Here is a 15,681-nt window from a genome sequence, read left to right on the forward strand (position 1 = left end):
CCGGGCGTGACCTCGGCAGCAGCTTCCCTCTCCCGGCGCACGCAAAGAGCGGGCCGAAGCGCCGACCACGCCAAGCGGCAGCGCCCCGCGGGCCTGGTCCCCGCTCGCCGGGTGGGCGGGCAACAGGGGGGAGGCCTCCGCAGCTATCAGCCCCTCAACACTCCGCAACCCGTCCCCGCCATCTCTCATCTTGGGTCACCAACGTTCTTGTCCCCGGAGGGGTGCACCGCGCCCGGAGGCACTGCAATACCAGGCCGATGCGTGGACTGGACGGAGCAAGCTCCCGTTCCACGTCCCTGCTCCAAAAATCCATTTAATATATTGTCCTCGGATAGAGGACGTATCAGATATTAAACTGATAAGAACAGATACTACACTTGATCTTAGCCAAAAGGCCGAGAAGCGATGCCCGCCCCGCCGCCCCTCGCCACCTGCCGCCTCTCCCTTACCCATCTTTAGCTCACGGTGACCAACCACACCGTCGCCGTCTGCCTCCTTCGCTTTGTCACAGGCCTGTGCAAAACGCTGCGCCCCTCCGCGCATATCTGATGCTCTGCCTTGGAAAAGACACCTTTTACATCCCTTTCTCCTACGGCGGTTCCGCGGCTGAAGCCCCGTTCTCATTTCCATGCCCCGCCCATTCTGCCTCTGGGAGGCGTGGCCACTGCCACGGACTCCACCCTCAGGACCGCCTTGACGCGCTGCCGCGGAAGCTGGGTGCCGGGGCCCGGCTCCTGGTCTGTACCGACCTGCCTTAAAGACTGAGCGAAGGGGATCTGAGCTGCGGGCCGGGAGGGAGACTGTCGGCGCAGAGTGGCCCGACCTCTGCTGAAGAAAGCGGGCGGTGGGGGTGCGGGGCGAGGGGGAGGAGGGGTTACCCTGCTGAGTTAGGGGAGGGAACAGGACTTCCCTGACCGAAGGAGGAGCCCAGCGCCGAGAGTCAGGATCGCGGGTCCGGCCCCCCCCCCCCGCCCCCGCCCCCGCCAAGGGCGGCAGAGAGGGGTCGCCGCCCTGATCTGCCCAACTCGCGCTCCGTCAGCGGGGGAGTTTGGGAAACTCCTTAGACCTCCCCAGTCTCGGTTTCCCCAGCTGAGAAGGGGATACCTGGATACCTTAGTGCCTGCCTCCTGGAGTTTAGGGAGCCCCACAGGAGCTCACCGGGCGACCGTGGCTTAGTCGTCTGGAATGTGGGTCTTAGCGTCCCACGAGGTTCCCGTGAAGGGGTCGTGCTTGTGAAACCGTAAGGCAGTCCGACCTTGGCCTCATCGGTCACAGTAACCCTAAAGACACCCAGCCTGGACAAGCTGTGTTGCCTGCCGACTGACGACAGGTAACATCGATCGTCTGCGCCAGGTGCTGTCCTGAGGCCTTTTCTTCGCTGCAGACCCACGGAGCTGACGTCAGGTGTGTGTGGAGACGCCTTAAGCGCCTCGCCCAAGACCACACAGCTAGTGAGTGAGTGGGAGAGGCAGGACTGGAACCTCGCCCTGGGCTGGCCGGCCGGCTGGCTGGGTGGCTGGCGCCAGCGTCCGCAGCCTTCACCGCCGCTAAACTCGCCTGTGGAGCGAGGAGAGAGCACGGAGCCCGGGAAAGTCCTCGCCTAGAGTGAAAGACTTGGTTCTGGTGTGTCGGGCCGGCCGTGAGACAACGTGCGGCTGAGCCCGTGAGACGCAGGGCTGTCTGCAGGGAGGCAGGAACGCAGCAGGCCGTCTAAGTGCATCGGTCGAGGGCACAGACGCACAAAGAGCCCACCCTCTGTCGACCGCTTACCGGCCTCGTGACTCACCCTGTGAACGCGGGGCTCCTCATTCCAGCCCTCTGGGTTCAATCCGTGATCGGTACATTGGAGACAAGGAGAGAATGAGGAATTATCAGACATTATCCCAGAGATGGTGAGAAACGTCCGGCATGGGGCCTAGCCTTCAGAACACACACAAGGGGAGGAACCTCGGGTGAGTCCCTTCTGCCTCGCTCAGCTCCCCGTCTGTGGAACGGGGACGTCAACAGCCAGGACGTCATCTCCTGTGCTTCACCTCCCCGCGTGCGGCAAGAGGTGAGGCCGGGCGGACCCAACCAGGCCCTCTCTTGAGCCATTCCCTGGACATTCCTCTCCTCGGCCGCCAGAGCTGAGGGCCCCTCAAGTTTTCTTCCCGAAGTCTTGTTTTTCCTCGGCCTCCCTCAGGCACTCCACAAGGTCTCACAGTTTATCCTCCCTCACCCCCACGCTGGATCCTCAGGGCCAGATATATTTTGGATTTCAGACTTTTCCAGATTCTAGAAATATGGACTGTGGACTATGAAACACCCCCACGGGGCCCACAGCCGCACCCTAGAATCAAACGTTAGTACTTCTGCATCCCATTATGTGAATATTTGCAAGAAGCAGGAGAAATGTTCGTTAATGCCCGCTCTCAGTTGAGGTTATATTCTGCTGACGACACGTCATGAGAAGAAATCGTTTTCAGGAACGAGGGATCTCGGCCTAGGCGTGTGGACCCACCGTGACAGTAAACTCTCTCAGGGTAGGGCCTGTCTTGTCTTTGTTCTACCTGTGCACCTGTCACTCGGTCTTAGCACATAGTCGTGATCCAATAAGTGTTTATTGAAGGAATAAACCCTAATTGATAACACTCATTTGGATCTGACCTGGGGGGGAGGGGAGAGATGCTTTGCTCTCAGAGGTACATGTCCCTGCTCTCTTCCCGAGTCAAAAAGGTCACATAAAATTATTACCAACTGTATGGATCATGTATTTAATTTTCTGTATTCCTCTCTCTCTCTCTCTCTCTCTCTCTCTCTCCACCCCCCCCCCGCCATCTTACCAAATTTAGTTTTCTTAATCGACACGTAATGATTGTGTACATTCATGGGGTATGTTGTGATATTTGGGTACATGCGTACAACGTGCACCCATCGAATCAGGGTAACGGGCATACCCATCATCTCAAACATTCGTCATTTCTTTGTGTCGGGAACACTTCAAGTCCTCTCTATGAGCTATTTGAAATCACGCGACAAATTGTTGTTCCGTAGTCTCTCTCTCTTATTTTCTGTATTTTATGATGCTGTCGTATGTCGGGGGCCTGCCTGGCTGGCCAAGGGAGAGCCTTCCCTTCCCAAGGCCAGCTCATTTCTGGAGACAGCAGACGACTTGCCTGCAATGGGCCCATCCTATGCAAACCAACCAATCAAATAAATTGCTCGGACTTGCCTACCCTGGCTCTCACCCAATCGTTCCTCCGACCTCCCGTGCCACCCCCACTCCCGTCCCCCACACACGCCCTACCCACGATAAAGGCCCTGAGACATCGTTTCTCCTTTACTTCTTCTGACTCCCGACTGACCCACGTGCCTCCCCACGTGGCCCCGTGTGGTGCGATGGGCCCCCTCCTTTTGGGAACTGTCCACCAAGCCTCTGTCCTTTGACCAAAACTTGAATCAGGCTCCTCTGGGTCCATTCTGAGTAGGCTTGACCTTGGGTTTCCCGCTCTGTCCTCGTAGGATCCAGTTTGAGCAAGAAAGCCGCCAAATCAGTTCAGTGAAAATCCTCCCTCCTGGTCTCTTATCACCCTGGCTTGCCTTCCGCAACAATTCTACGGAGTCGGAGTCCGTCTAGCAGATATCCCTCTTACCGCCCCCCCCCCCCGATGTTTCTTTCCTCTTAGTACTTTTTCAACCACTGACACCCCCCCAGCCCCCCCCACCCCCACCCCCACCCCACTTCCTTGGCTGTAACCACTCGTCCTCGTCCTCGTTGGAGTTAGGGTTAGGGTCCAACCTGTTTCCCACACTGCACGATCCCGTTGCAGCGTCCCTATAACCTATCACCGTGGCCCCCGTTGAGTTTTTGTGCAAGTCTACCCGGCCGTCGTTAACAGGTGTCACGAATCGTGTTTTGGCTTTCACGCCGTGGAACATAACGCCGGGAACAGCCGGCTCATCATTTTTGCCCGCGTTCCGTCCGGGTGGATCTTCATGGCTCTTGGCACCGAACTGCCTGCTGGGCTCGTACTTTGTACGTGGACGTTGAAATCAGGAAACATGAGGACAGGCGTACCGTTAGAGAAACCCCGAGAAGCCAGAATCCGTCCCGAGTGCAACGGGAAGGGCCGTGGGGGGGGAGGGGGGAGTAGAGCCCGAAGCCAGGAGACGCAGAGCCAGCGTTGTCGTTTGGCTTTTAAGGGTGGTAGGAGAAGGGTCTGCAAGCCGAAATCAGCAGCAAGTCCACGTGCTCCCGCCACCCAGGTAGTACAGGCTGAGGCGATGTGGGAGAGAAGAGACACAGACAAGCCCCCGAGGAGAGCAGTAGGGATAGGTAGGTGTGCGCAGCAATAGGAAGAGAGCATGTGGAGAAGAGGCAGAGAGAGGACAGACGGGACCTCCCCAGTTGATGAAAGAAAAGATGGGAACGAGGGACGTGTCGAGCCTGGCGACGGCGACGGCAGCAGGTCGGAGCCCCCCCACCCGCCCCAGGTCCTAGGTGGGAGCGCAGCGCCGGGCGTGACCTCGGCAGCAGCTTCCCTCTCCCGGCGCACGCAAAGAGCGGGCCGAAGCGCCGACCACGCCAAGCGGCAGCGCCCCGCGGGCCTGGTCCCCGCTCGCCGGGTGGGCGGGCAACAGGGGGGAGGCCTCCGCAGCTATCAGCCCCTCAACACTCCGCAACCCGTCCCCGCCATCTCTCATCTTGGGTCACCAACGTTCTTGTCCCCGGAGGGGTGCACCGCGCCCGGAGGCACTGCAATACCAGGCCGATGCGTGGACTGGACGGAGCAAGCTCCCGTTCCACGTCCCTGCTCCAAAAATCCATTTAATATATTGTCCTCGGATAGAGGACGTATCAGATATTAAACTGATAAGAACAGATACTACACTTGATCTTAGCCAAAAGGCCGAGAAGCGATGCCCGCCCCGCCGCCCCTCGCCACCTGCCGCCTCTCCCTTACCCATCTTTAGCTCACGGTGACCAACCACACCGTCGCCGTCTGCCTCCTTCGCTTTGTCACAGGCCTGTGCAAAACGCTGCGCCCCTCCGCGCATATCTGATGCTCTGCCTTGGAAAAGACACCTTTTACATCCCTTTCTCCTACGGCGGTTCCGCGGCTGAAGCCCCGTTCTCATTTCCATGCCCCGCCCATTCTGCCTCTGGGAGGCGTGGCCACTGCCACGGACTCCACCCTCAGGACCGCCTTGACGCGCTGCCGCGGAAGCTGGGTGCCGGGGCCCGGCTCCTGGTCTGTACCGACCTGCCTTAAAGACTGAGCGAAGGGGATCTGAGCTGCGGGCCGGGAGGGAGACTGTCGGCGCAGAGTGGCCCGACCTCTGCTGAAGAAAGCGGGCGGTGGGGGTGCGGGGCGAGGGGGAGGAGGGGTTACCCTGCTGAGTTAGGGGAGGGAACAGGACTTCCCTGACCGAAGGAGGAGCCCAGCGCCGAGAGTCAGGATCGCGGGTCCGGCCCCCCCCCCCCGCCCCCGCCCCCGCCAAGGGCGGCAGAGAGGGGTCGCCGCCCTGATCTGCCCAACTCGCGCTCCGTCAGCGGGGGAGTTTGGGAAACTCCTTAGACCTCCCCAGTCTCGGTTTCCCCAGCTGAGAAGGGGATACCTGGATACCTTAGTGCCTGCCTCCTGGAGTTTAGGGAGCCCCACAGGAGCTCACCGGGCGACCGTGGCTTAGTCGTCTGGAATGTGGGTCTTAGCGTCCCACGAGGTTCCCGTGAAGGGGTCGTGCTTGTGAAACCGTAAGGCAGTCCGACCTTGGCCTCATCGGTCACAGTAACCCTAAAGACACCCAGCCTGGACAAGCTGTGTTGCCTGCCGACTGACGACAGGTAACATCGATCGTCTGCGCCAGGTGCTGTCCTGAGGCCTTTTCTTCGCTGCAGACCCACGGAGCTGACGTCAGGTGTGTGTGGAGACGCCTTAAGCGCCTCGCCCAAGACCACACAGCTAGTGAGTGAGTGGGAGAGGCAGGACTGGAACCTCGCCCTGGGCTGGCCGGCCGGCTGGCTGGGTGGCTGGCGCCAGCGTCCGCAGCCTTCACCGCCGCTAAACTCGCCTGTGGAGCGAGGAGAGAGCACGGAGCCCGGGAAAGTCCTCGCCTAGAGTGAAAGACTTGGTTCTGGTGTGTCGGGCCGGCCGTGAGACAACGTGCGGCTGAGCCCGTGAGACGCAGGGCTGTCTGCAGGGAGGCAGGAACGCAGCAGGCCGTCTAAGTGCATCGGTCGAGGGCACAGACGCACAAAGAGCCCACCCTCTGTCGACCGCTTACCGGCCTCGTGACTCACCCTGTGAACGCGGGGCTCCTCATTCCAGCCCTCTGGGTTCAATCCGTGATCGGTACATTGGAGACAAGGAGAGAATGAGGAATTATCAGACATTATCCCAGAGATGGTGAGAAACGTCCGGCATGGGGCCTAGCCTTCAGAACACACACAAGGGGAGGAACCTCGGGTGAGTCCCTTCTGCCTCGCTCAGCTCCCCGTCTGTGGAACGGGGACGTCAACAGCCAGGACGTCATCTCCTGTGCTTCACCTCCCCGCGTGCGGCAAGAGGTGAGGCCGGGCGGACCCAACCAGGCCCTCTCTTGAGCCATTCCCTGGACATTCCTCTCCTCGGCCGCCAGAGCTGAGGGCCCCTCAAGTTTTCTTCCCGAAGTCTTGTTTTTCCTCGGCCTCCCTCAGGCACTCCACAAGGTCTCACAGTTTATCCTCCCTCACCCCCACGCTGGATCCTCAGGGCCAGATATATTTTGGATTTCAGACTTTTCCAGATTCTAGAAATATGGACTGTGGACTATGAAACACCCCCACGGGGCCCACAGCCGCACCCTAGAATCAAACGTTAGTACTTCTGCATCCCATTATGTGAATATTTGCAAGAAGCAGGAGAAATGTTCGTTAATGCCCGCTCTCAGTTGAGGTTATATTCTGCTGACGACACGTCATGAGAAGAAATCGTTTTCAGGAACGAGGGATCTCGGCCTAGGCGTGTGGACCCACCGTGACAGTAAACTCTCTCAGGGTAGGGCCTGTCTTGTCTTTGTTCTACCTGTGCACCTGTCACTCGGTCTTAGCACATAGTCGTGATCCAATAAGTGTTTATTGAAGGAATAAACCCTAATTGATAACACTCATTTGGATCTGACCTGGGGGGGAGGGGAGAGATGCTTTGCTCTCAGAGGTACATGTCCCTGCTCTCTTCCCGAGTCAAAAAGGTCACATAAAATTATTACCAACTGTATGGATCATGTATTTAATTTTCTGTATTCCTCTCTCTCTCTCTCTCTCTCTCTCTCTCTCTCCACCCCCCCCCCGCCATCTTACCAAATTTAGTTTTCTTAATCGACACGTAATGATTGTGTACATTCATGGGGTATGTTGTGATATTTGGGTACATGCGTACAACGTGCACCCATCGAATCAGGGTAACGGGCATACCCATCATCTCAAACATTCGTCATTTCTTTGTGTCGGGAACACTTCAAGTCCTCTCTATGAGCTATTTGAAATCACGCGACAAATTGTTGTTCCGTAGTCTCTCTCTCTTATTTTCTGTATTTTATGATGCTGTCGTATGTCGGGGGCCTGCCTGGCTGGCCAAGGGAGAGCCTTCCCTTCCCAAGGCCAGCTCATTTCTGGAGACAGCAGACGACTTGCCTGCAATGGGCCCATCCTATGCAAACCAACCAATCAAATAAATTGCTCGGACTTGCCTACCCTGGCTCTCACCCAATCGTTCCTCCGACCTCCCGTGCCACCCCCACTCCCGTCCCCCACACACGCCCTACCCACGATAAAGGCCCTGAGACATCGTTTCTCCTTTACTTCTTCTGACTCCCGACTGACCCACGTGCCTCCCCACGTGGCCCCGTGTGGTGCGATGGGCCCCCTCCTTTTGGGAACTGTCCACCAAGCCTCTGTCCTTTGACCAAAACTTGAATCAGGCTCCTCTGGGTCCATTCTGAGTAGGCTTGACCTTGGGTTTCCCGCTCTGTCCTCGTAGGATCCAGTTTGAGCAAGAAACCCGCCAAACCAGTTCAGTGAAAATCCTCCCTCCTGGTCTCTTATCACCCTGGCTTGCCTTCCGCAACAATTCTACGGAGTCGGAGTCCGTCTAGCAGATATCCCTCTTACCGCCCCCCCCCCCCGATGTTTCTTTCCTCTTAGTACTTTTTCAACCACTGACACCCCCCCAGCCCCCCCCACCCCCACCCCCACCCCACTTCCTTGGCTGTAACCACTCGTCCTCGTCCTCGTTGGAGTTAGGGTTAGGGTCCAACCTGTTTCCCACACTGCACGATCCCGTTGCAGCGTCCCTATAACCTATCACCGTGGCCCCCGTTGAGTTTTTGTGCAAGTCTACCCGGCCGTCGTTAACAGGTGTCACGAATCGTGTTTTGGCTTTCACGCCGTGGAACATAACGCCGGGAACAGCCGGCTCATCATTTTTGCCCGCGTTCCGTCCGGGTGGATCTTCATGGCTCTTGGCACCGAACTGCCTGCTGGGCTCGTACTTTGTACGTGGACGTTGAAATCAGGAAACATGAGGACAGGCGTACCGTTAGAGAAACCCCGAGAAGCCAGAATCCGTCCCGAGTGCAACGGGAAGGGCCGTGGGGGGGGAGGGGGGAGTAGAGCCCGAAGCCAGGAGACGCAGAGCCAGCGTTGTCGTTTGGCTTTTAAGGGTGGTAGGAGAAGGGTCTGCAAGCCGAAATCAGCAGCAAGTCCACGTGCTCCCGCCACCCAGGTAGTACAGGCTGAGGCGATGTGGGAGAGAAGAGACACAGACAAGCCCCCGAGGAGAGCAGTAGGGATAGGTAGGTGTGCGCAGCAATAGGAAGAGAGCATGTGGAGAAGAGGCAGAGAGAGGACAGACGGGACCTCCCCAGTTGATGAAAGAAAAGATGGGAACGAGGGACGTGTCGAGCCTGGCGACGGCGACGGCAGCAGGTCGGAGCCCCCCCACCCGCCCCAGGTCCTAGGTGGGAGCGCAGCGCCGGGCGTGACCTCGGCAGCAGCTTCCCTCTCCCGGCGCACGCAAAGAGCGGGCCGAAGCGCCGACCACGCCAAGCGGCAGCGCCCCGCGGGCCTGGTCCCCGCTCGCCGGGTGGGCGGGCAACAGGGGGGAGGCCTCCGCAGCTATCAGCCCCTCAACACTCCGCAACCCGTCCCCGCCATCTCTCATCTTGGGTCACCAACGTTCTTGTCCCCGGAGGAGTGCACCGCGCCCGGAGGCACTGCAATACCAGGCCGATGCGTGGACTGGACGGAGCAAGCTCCCGTTCCACGTCCCTGCTCCAAAAATCCATTTAATATATTGTCCTCGGATAGAGGACGTATCAGATATTAAACTGATAAGAACAGATACTACACTTGATCTTAGCCAAAAGGCCGAGAAGCGATGCCCGCCCCGCCGCCCCTCGCCACCTGCCGCCTCTCCCTTACCCATCTTTAGCTCACGGTGACCAACCACACCGTCGCCGTCTGCCTCCTTCGCTTTGTCACAGGCCTGTGCAAAACGCTGCGCCCCTCCGCGCATATCTGATGCTCTGCCTTGGAAAAGACACCTTTTACATCCCTTTCTCCTACGGCGGTTCCGCGGCTGAAGCCCCGTTCTCATTTCCATGCCCCGCCCATTCTGCCTCTGGGAGGCGTGGCCACTGCCACGGACTCCACCCTCAGGACCGCCTTGACGCGCTGCCGCGGAAGCTGGGTGCCGGGGCCCGGCTCCTGGTCTGTACCGACCTGCCTTAAAGACTGAGCGAAGGGGATCTGAGCTGCGGGCCGGGAGGGAGACTGTCGGCGCAGAGTGGCCCGACCTCTGCTGAAGAAAGCGGGCGGTGGGGGTGCGGGGCGAGGGGGAGGAGGGGTTACCCTGCTGAGTTAGGGGAGGGAACAGGACTTCCCTGACCGAAGGAGGAGCCCAGCGCCGAGAGTCAGGATCGCGGGTCCGGCCCCCCCCCCCGCCCCCGCCCCCGCCAAGGGCGGCAGAGAGGGGTCGCCGCCCTGATCTGCCCAACTCGCGCTCCGTCAGCGGGGGAGTTTGGGAAACTCCTTAGACCTCCCCAGTCTCGGTTTCCCCAGCTGAGAAGGGGATACCTGGATACCTTAGTGCCTGCCTCCTGGAGTTTAGGGAGCCCCACAGGAGCTCACCGGGCGACCGTGGCTTAGTCGTCTGGAATGTGGGTCTTAGCGTCCCACGAGGTTCCCGTGAAGGGGTCGTGCTTGTGAAACCGTAAGGCAGTCCGACCTTGGCCTCATCGGTCACAGTAACCCTAAAGACACCCAGCCTGGACAAGCTGTGTTGCCTGCCGACTGACGACAGGTAACATCGATCGTCTGCGCCAGGTGCTGTCCTGAGGCCTTTTCTTCGCTGCAGACCCACGGAGCTGACGTCAGGTGTGTGTGGAGACGCCTTAAGCGCCTCGCCCAAGACCACACAGCTAGTGAGTGAGTGGGAGAGGCAGGACTGGAACCTCGCCCTGGGCTGGCCGGCCGGCTGGCTGGGTGGCTGGCGCCAGCGTCCGCAGCCTTCACCGCCGCTAAACTCGCCTGTGGAGCGAGGAGAGAGCACGGAGCCCGGGAAAGTCCTCGCCTAGAGTGAAAGACTTGGTTCTGGTGTGTCGGGCCGGCCGTGAGACAACGTGCGGCTGAGCCCGTGAGACGCAGGGCTGTCTGCAGGGAGGCAGGAACGCAGCAGGCCGTCTAAGTGCATCGGTCGAGGGCACAGACGCACAAAGAGCCCACCCTCTGTCGACCGCTTACCGGCCTCGTGACTCACCCTGTGAACGCGGGGCTCCTCATTCCAGCCCTCTGGGTTCAATCCGTGATCGGTACATTGGAGACAAGGAGAGAATGAGGAATTATCAGACATTATCCCAGAGATGGTGAGAAACGTCCGGCATGGGGCCTAGCCTTCAGAACACACACAAGGGGAGGAACCTCGGGTGAGTCCCTTCTGCCTCGCTCAGCTCCCCGTCTGTGGAACGGGGACGTCAACAGCCAGGACGTCATCTCCTGTGCTTCACCTCCCCGCGTGCGGCAAGAGGTGAGGCCGGGCGGACCCAACCAGGCCCTCTCTTGAGCCATTCCCTGGACATTCCTCTCCTCGGCCGCCAGAGCTGAGGGCCCCTCAAGTTTTCTTCCCGAAGTCTTGTTTTTCCTCGGCCTCCCTCAGGCACTCCACAAGGTCTCACAGTTTATCCTCCCTCACCCCCACGCTGGATCCTCAGGGCCAGATATATTTTGGATTTCAGACTTTTCCAGATTCTAGAAATATGGACTGTGGACTATGAAACACCCCCACGGGGCCCACAGCCGCACCCTAGAATCAAACGTTAGTACTTCTGCATCCCATTATGTGAATATTTGCAAGAAGCAGGAGAAATGTTCGTTAATGCCCGCTCTCAGTTGAGGTTATATTCTGCTGACGACACGTCATGAGAAGAAATCGTTTTCAGGAACGAGGGATCTCGGCCTAGGCGTGTGGACCCACCGTGACAGTAAACTCTCTCAGGGTAGGGCCTGTCTTGTCTTTGTTCTACCTGTGCACCTGTCACTCGGTCTTAGCACATAGTCGTGATCCAATAAGTGTTTATTGAAGGAATAAACCCTAATTGATAACACTCATTTGGATCTGACCTGGGGGGGAGGGGAGAGATGCTTTGCTCTCAGAGGTACATGTCCCTGCTCTCTTCCCGAGTCAAAAAGGTCACATAAAATTATTACCAACTGTATGGATCATGTATTTAATTTTCTGTATTCCTCTCTCTCTCTCTCTCTCTCTCTCTCTCTCTCCACCCCCCCCCCGCCATCTTACCAAATTTAGTTTTCTTAATCGACACGTAATGATTGTGTACATTCATGGGGTATGTTGTGATATTTGGGTACATGCGTACAACGTGCACCCATCGAATCAGGGTAACGGGCATACCCATCATCTCAAACATTCGTCATTTCTTTGTGTCGGGAACACTTCAAGTCCTCTCTATGAGCTATTTGAAATCACGCGACAAATTGTTGTTCCGTAGTCTCTCTCTCTTATTTTCTGTATTTTATGATGCTGTCGTATGTCGGGGGCCTGCCTGGCTGGCCAAGGGAGAGCCTTCCCTTCCCAAGGCCAGCTCATTTCTGGAGACAGCAGACGACTTGCCTGCAATGGGCCCATCCTATGCAAACCAACCAATCAAATAAATTGCTCGGACTTGCCTACCCTGGCTCTCACCCAATCGTTCCTCCGACCTCCCGTGCCACCCCCACTCCCGTCCCCCACACACGCCCTACCCACGATAAAGGCCCTGAGACATCGTTTCTCCTTTACTTCTTCTGACTCCCGACTGACCCACGTGCCTCCCCACGTGGCCCCGTGTGGTGCGATGGGCCCCCTCCTTTTGGGAACTGTCCACCAAGCCTCTGTCCTTTGACCAAAACTTGAATCAGGCTCCTCTGGGTCCATTCTGAGTAGGCTTGACCTTGGGTTTCCCGCTCTGTCCTCGTAGGATCCAGTTTGAGCAAGAAACCCGCCAAACCAGTTCAGTGAAAATCCTCCCTCCTGGTCTCTTATCACCCTGGCTTGCCTTCCGCAACAATTCTACGGAGTCGGAGTCCGTCTAGCAGATATCCCTCTTACCGCCCCCCCCCCCCGATGTTTCTTTCCTCTTAGTACTTTTTCAACCACTGACACCCCCCCAGCCCCCCCCACCCCCACCCCCACCCCACTTCCTTGGCTGTAACCACTCGTCCTCGTCCTCGTTGGAGTTAGGGTTAGGGTCCAACCTGTTTCCCACACTGCACGATCCCGTTGCAGCGTCCCTATAACCTATCACCGTGGCCCCCGTTGAGTTTTTGTTCAAGTCTACCCGGCCGTCGTTAACAGGTGTCACGAATCGTGTTTTGGCTTTCACGCCGTGGAACATAACGCCGGGAACAGCCGGCTCATCATTTTTGCCCGCGTTCCGTCCGGGTGGATCTTCATGGCTCTTGGCACCGAACTGCCTGCTGGGCTCGTACTTTGTACGTGGACGTTGAAATCAGGAAACATGAGGACAGGCGTACCGTTAGAGAAACCCCGAGAAGCCAGAATCCGTCCCGAGTGCAACGGGAAGGGCCGTGGGGGGGGAGGGGGGAGTAGAGCCCGAAGCCAGGAGACGCAGAGCCAGCGTTGTCGTTTGGCTTTTAAGGGTGGTAGGAGAAGGGTCTGCAAGCCGAAATCAGCAGCAAGTCCACGTGCTCCCGCCACCCAGGTAGTACAGGCTGAGGCGATGTGGGAGAGAAGAGACACAGACAAGCCCCCGAGGAGAGCAGTAGGGATAGGTAGGTGTGCGCAGCAATAGGAAGAGAGCATGTGGAGAAGAGGCAGAGAGAGGACAGACGGGACCTCCCCAGTTGATGAAAGAAAAGATGGGAACGAGGGACGTGTCGAGCCTGGCGACGGCGACGGCAGCAGGTCGGAGCCCCCCCACCCGCCCCAGGTCCTAGGTGGGAGCGCAGCGCCGGGCGTGACCTCGGCAGCAGCTTCCCTCTCCCGGCGCACGCAAAGAGCGGGCCGAAGCGCCGACCACGCCAAGCGGCAGCGCCCCGCGGGCCTGCTCCCCGCTCGCCGGGTGGGCGGGCAACAGGGGGGAGGCCTCCGCAGCTATCAGCCCCTCAACACTCCGCAACCCGTCCCCGCCATCTCTCATCTTGGGTCACCAACGTTCTTGTCCCCGGAGGGGTGCACCGCGCCCGGAGGCACTGCAATACCAGGCCGATGCGTGGACTGGACGGAGCAAGCTCCCGTTCCACGTCCCTGCTCCAAAAATCCATTTAATATATTGTCCTCGGATAGAGGACGTATCAGATATTAAACTGATAAGAACAGATACTACACTTGATCTTAGCCAAAAGGCCGAGAAGCGATGCCCGCCCCGCCGCCCCTCGCCACCTGCCGCCTCTCCCTTACCCATCTTTAGCTCACGGTGACCAACCACACCGTCGCCGTCTGCCTCCTTCGCTTTGTCACAGGCCTGTGCAAAACGCTGCGCCCCTCCGCGCATATCTGATGCTCTGCCTTGGAAAAGACACCTTTTACATCCCTTTCTCCTACGGCGGTTCCGCGGCTGAAGCCCCGTTCTCATTTCCATGCCCCGCCCATTCTGCCTCTGGGAGGCGTGGCCACTGCCACGGACTCCACCCTCAGGACCGCCTTGACGCGCTGCCGCGGAAGCTGGGTGCCGGGGCCCGGCTCCTGGTCTGTACCGACCTGCCTTAAAGACTGAGCGAAGGGGATCTGAGCTGCGGGCCGGGAGGGAGACTGTCGGCGCAGAGTGGCCCGACCTCTGCTGAAGAAAGCGGGCGGTGGGGGTGCGGGGCGAGGGGGAGGAGGGGTTACCCTGCTGAGTTAGGGGAGGGAACAGGACTTCCCTGACCGAAGGAGGAGCCCAGCGCCGAGAGTCAGGATCGCGGGTCCGGCCCCCCCCCCCGCCCCCGCCCCCGCCAAGGGCGGCAGAGAGGGGTCGCCGCCCTGATCTGCCCAACTCGCGCTCCGTCAGCGGGGGAGTTTGGGAAACTCCTTAGACCTCCCCAGTCTCGGTTTCCCCAGCTGAGAAGGGGATACCTGGATACCTTAGTGCCTGCCTCCTGGAGTTTAGGGAGCCCCACAGGAGCTCACCGGGCGACCGTGGCTTAGTCGTCTGGAATGTGGGTCTTAGCGTCCCACGAGGTTCCCGTGAAGGGGTCGTGCTTGTGAAACCGTAAGGCAGTCCGACCTTGGCCTCATCGGTCACAGTAACCCTAAAGACACCCAGCCTGGACAAGCTGTGTTGCCTGCCGACTGACGACAGGTAACATCGATCGTCTGCGCCAGGTGCTGTCCTGAGGCCTTTTCTTCGCTGCAGACCCACGGAGCTGACGTCAGGTGTGTGTGGAGACGCCTTAAGCGCCTCGCCCAAGACCACACAGCTAGTGAGTGAGTGGGAGAGGCAGGACTGGAACCTCGCCCTGGGCTGGCCGGCCGGCTGGCTGGGTGGCTGGCGCCAGCGTCCGCAGCCTTCACCGCCGCTAAACTCGCCTGTGGAGCGAGGAGAGAGCACGGAGCCCGGGAAAGTCCTCGCCTAGAGTGAAAGACTTGGTTCTGGTGTGTCGGGCCGGCCGTGAGACAACGTGCGGCTGAGCCCGTGAGACGCAGGGCTGTCTGCAGGGAGGCAGGAACGCAGCAGGCCGTCTAAGTGCATCGGTCGAGGGCACAGACGCACAAAGAGCCCACCCTCTGTCGACCGCTTACCGGCCTCGTGACTCACCCTGTGAACGCGGGGCTCCTCATTCCAGCCCTCTGGGTTCAATCCGTGATCGGTACATTGGAGACAAGGAGAGAATGAGGAATTATCAGACATTATCCCAGAGATGGTGAGAAACGTCCGGCATGGGGCCTAGCCTTCAGAACACACACAAGGGGAGGAACCTCGGGTGAGTCCCTTCTGCCTCGCTCAGCTCCCCGTCTGTGGAACGGGGACGTCAACAGCCAGGACGTCATCTCCTGTGCTTCACCTCCCCGCGTGCGGCAAGAGGTGAGGCCGGGCGGACCCAACCAGGCCCTCTCTTGAGCCATTCCCTGGACATTCCTCTCCTCGGCCGCCAGAGCTGAGGGCCCCTCAAGTTTTCTTCCCGAAGTCTTGTTTTTCCTCGGCCTCCCTCAGGCACTCCACAAGGTC

General features: G+C 59.0%; 4 non-coding genes across 4 annotated transcripts; all 4 read right to left on the reverse strand.

The window, feature by feature from the left end:
- Positions 1 to 216: 216 nt before the first annotated feature.
- On the reverse strand, positions 217 to 407 carry LOC134365376 (U2 spliceosomal RNA). The gene has a single exon (XR_010022077.1). It is a non-coding gene; the product is annotated as a U2 spliceosomal RNA (small nuclear RNA).
- A 4,303-nt stretch (positions 408 to 4,710) lies between these two features.
- On the reverse strand, positions 4,711 to 4,901 carry LOC134365377 (U2 spliceosomal RNA). Its single transcript, XR_010022078.1, has one exon. It is a non-coding gene; the product is annotated as a U2 spliceosomal RNA (small nuclear RNA).
- A 4,305-nt stretch (positions 4,902 to 9,206) lies between these two features.
- LOC134365382 (U2 spliceosomal RNA) lies at positions 9,207 to 9,397 on the reverse strand. Its single transcript, XR_010022082.1, has one exon. It is a non-coding gene; the product is annotated as a U2 spliceosomal RNA (small nuclear RNA).
- Positions 9,398 to 13,701: 4,304 nt separating this feature from the next.
- On the reverse strand, positions 13,702 to 13,892 carry LOC134365378 (U2 spliceosomal RNA). The gene has a single exon (XR_010022079.1). It is a non-coding gene; the product is annotated as a U2 spliceosomal RNA (small nuclear RNA).
- Between the last annotated feature and the right edge of the window lie 1,789 nt (positions 13,893 to 15,681).

The sequence above is a fragment of the Cynocephalus volans genome, chromosome 16 (genome assembly GCF_027409185.1).
Source record: "Cynocephalus volans isolate mCynVol1 chromosome 16, mCynVol1.pri, whole genome shotgun sequence".
In the NCBI taxonomy this organism is placed as follows: domain Eukaryota; kingdom Metazoa; phylum Chordata; class Mammalia; order Dermoptera; family Cynocephalidae; genus Cynocephalus; species Cynocephalus volans.